Below are 3,694 nucleotides of genomic sequence, written 5' to 3'. Positions count from 1 at the left end.
TAGACGATTTTGCTTCAGCAGTGAATAAATTTTAGAATAATCAAAATGGGCTGCTGGGGTTTTGTAGCATTCTGCCTTTTCCAAGTAGGGTTGAAACTTCACAACATTCGCATTCTGGGGAAAACGAATTGCGTCGCCTTACTTTGAATCAAGATCGCCATATGATTAGAATAAGCCTAAAGTTATTTTAAAAGTAAACAATTAGGTATTGGGAAGGCAATAAATCTTACACATGAAGATAGTTTATTGGTAACATGCAAAAATTCTGTTCGAGACACGTTTGCACAATAATAAAAAGCAGAATTATATTTACAGCCGACGTTGCCGTTACCTGTAAGGTTTTGGTTCGGGTAACCTTTAGTCAGTTTGATAAAGGGAACTGAGCACGCTCTCGAAAGTTATTGTTTCATGCAGTATAAACAGGATTTTAACAGAAGATCAACGTGGATTTGTTTCTCCATTTTGCGCCTCGTTTGGTAATGAGACTGAAGAGTTACAGCAAAGTAAAACTCTTTTGTAATCGGTGAGATAAGAGAAATTTTAGGCCTATAAAAGGAATCAGGAGTAACTTACTAAATAGTAAAAGTAAGATAAGCAATTAATAGATAAAGTGAAATAGTAAAAGTTAGATATGCAATTAGTAGATAACGTGAAATAGTAAAAGTTAGATAAGCAATTAGTAGATAAAGTGAAAGTGGTAGTAGGACCAACTATAAATGATAGGAGAATCTTAGAGATGAGAGAAAAGTGGTTGTTAAATTCAGAAACTGGTGAATGATACGTAAGTGTGATAGTTTAATTACTGAGGGCGATGTGTGCTGTTTTAGAAGGAACATGGAATGCGTATTGGAGATGAGGAACCGATAAAAGGAGTCGGATGATGTAGTTCATGAAACTAAAAAAAAAATCTCCTCCATCACAGTTACTTTGGTGGGGGGAGTGGGGTACCCGGAATCGCAGCAGAAAAATTGAAAGTTGAACAGATCGAGCAAAAATATTCGCTAGATAATTAGGGATCGTTTCATAAACCCGGGCCTTAAAAACAGACATTAGAAGCGAAAAGTGAAAAACTTTTGGAAGCTTTCTTAACATTCACCCTGAGTGTTAGCCAGTCTTTTATAGAATTTTATTTTATTGAACAACGGTTAATGCCTCCATATCACAGGTGAAAGTGATATACCAAATTTTTGCCTGAAGGTGTTTTCACCCTCCGAAGTTGTTAGACGAATGATAGTAATTCAGTAATTTGTATCACAACGTAATTTACGTCTCGTACCTATTTAAATGTGTTTACTTTAGAAAGTTTAGAAGCTGAACTAACCCTGAACAAAGATGTCTTGGATTTGACAAGGTAATTTAGTTATTGAACTAAAAAATGAGTAGGGGAATAAAATTTTTGATAGAGGAAAATGGTCTGAGAGGAACGAAAATAATGAAGACTTCAGGAAAAGAAATAATGAAGGGAAACTACAGGCTCTATTAGCAGCGGGAAAATATGTTAAGAATGAAAAGGTTCAAAACTGGAAAGATGTTTTAAAAGTCCGTGGAAGGAGCAAGGTCGAAAAGGACGACGAGAAGGCGGAACACTGAGTGTTGGAAGTGCGGTCGGAGACCCACTCGGCTTTTCCACGAACTTTTACGTCCCTGATTGATACATTTAAATGTAAAACCCTTACATTATCCTAGCAACAAAGGCTCAGACAACTTTGTTCTGGCTTTGTTCAGCAAAGCCCGTTATATACCTTTCACAATGTATACTCTGTTTTTTTCCATCTGTCCATCCGGCTGTGGTGTATGCGTATGGTAACACTGCGTCCCGGGCTTTAGATAGTTACATTCAGCTTACATTCAACAATAATAATAATATCCTATTTCGAATATTAACGGTGTAATTAGCATACAGTAATTTATGAAAACACTTTTCAGTTTCAAATGTACACCCAGATATCCTTTTATTTACCTAAAACTTACACATAGCGTAACTATTTAAAGCCCGGGACGCAGTGTTACCATGCGAAAACACCACAGGTGATGGACAGATGGAAAAAAACAGAGTAGAGTTATCCTTATTTGGCACAAAAGCTCCCATAGTGATTTTTTCCGTGTCTGTTGTTTCTGGGTCTGAATGCTTTCGTTTTCATACGAAGGTAACTTTATGGTGATTGATGACAGAACTAAATGGAGTTAAAGAAACTAGAGACAAAGAAAGATCAGGTCATTGTAAATTATTTAATAATCTTTGAAATAAATTCGGGAAATTCAGAGGAGGGCTGTTCTCCAAATGTAAACACGAAACTGGCAGCCAAGTGGGTTTGAAAGTTATAAGAATTGGGTTATGAAAAAAACAAAAAAAAAAAAAAAAGAATGAAACGGCGAGAATGGCGAAAGGAAGCTGAGAGCCAGCCGAACCGTTTATAATGTCTGGCAACAGGTTTCAATTTATCACAAATGGAGTTAAAGAAACTAGAGACGAAGAAAGACTCATTGGTAAATTATTATCAGCTTTGAAATAAATGCGGGAAATTCAGAGGAGGGCTGTTCTCCAAATGTAAACACGAAACTGGTAGCCAAGTGGGTTTGAAAGGTTAATAAGAATTGGGTTATGAAAAAAATGAATGAAACAGCGAGAATGGCGAAAGGGAAAGCTAGCCTAGCCGACCGTTATATGTCTGGCAACAGGTTAATTTAAAACAATGAGGTAAAACTATTTTTTCTTGCTAAATGAAGAAAGGGATGTAGAAGCAAATTATAGTGTGTTATCTGAAAATTAGTGTAATAATCACCTGGTAACAAAGGCGGTAGATTATATTAACATAGAAATTCCTCTCATTATTTAAATAAAAATTGAATCATTAAAATCTGGCTTGTTGTTACGGAGGTGCGTGTGAGAAATATTAAACAAGAAAACTATGCATTTTATATCATCGAGACGCTGAAAGGCCTGGCATAGCGTAGTCTTCGAAAGAACATTGGTCGACACTGATTAGTAAGCAAGATTCTCATGCAAATTTGTTTGGAAAATGGGTCATGTTAAAGGATTTTAATTGATGTAAAGGTGGAGATTCTCGAACACGTAGGTTAGGAAATGTCTTTGAATTCTGCAACGTTCCAAGGACATATACAGTTTTGTAGGTCATATAATATTATGATGGGAGGAAGACATATTTGCCTCCTTTTGTTGAGGCGTTGCTTAGTTTTTTTTTAAAGAGAATGGGAAATTGATTGTTTGTATTGCCAATTACACTGTAAGCACGAAGTTTATTCAAGCAATAATTCATTAGTTGTTGTACAATTAGGGTTTGTGACAGAAAGAGTATTTATCAAGACTGTAGCTTAATGTTACAGTAATGAAATCATGCCAGTTAATGGTTACCATTGGAGTGAATACTCGTTTGAAAGAATCTGACCCTAGTAACGAAGACTTGAGTCGTTAGAATAGTTTCATTTGAAGAGTAGAAAATACTTAGAAGCGGATATAACTGATTAAGACCGATAAAACGATGGGAGGATCAGATTAGATTAACTAGTAACATACCCTACAAGCTTCGAAACAGGCGAATAGACCCTGTGTTGATACAAAATGCAACGCTAGAGTGGTCATTGAAGGGAGTAAAGATCCATATGTAGTACCGAGGATGTTGGGTAGGAAATAATCAGCAGGATGAAGACTTTGTATTGATAACAGAAAACATTG

Source organism: Macrobrachium nipponense, chromosome 5, assembly GCF_015104395.2.
Source record: "Macrobrachium nipponense isolate FS-2020 chromosome 5, ASM1510439v2, whole genome shotgun sequence".
Lineage (NCBI taxonomy): Eukaryota > Metazoa > Arthropoda > Malacostraca > Decapoda > Palaemonidae > Macrobrachium > Macrobrachium nipponense.
The sequence above is the reverse complement of the archived record's forward strand: the minus strand, read 5'-3'. Positions refer to the sequence as shown.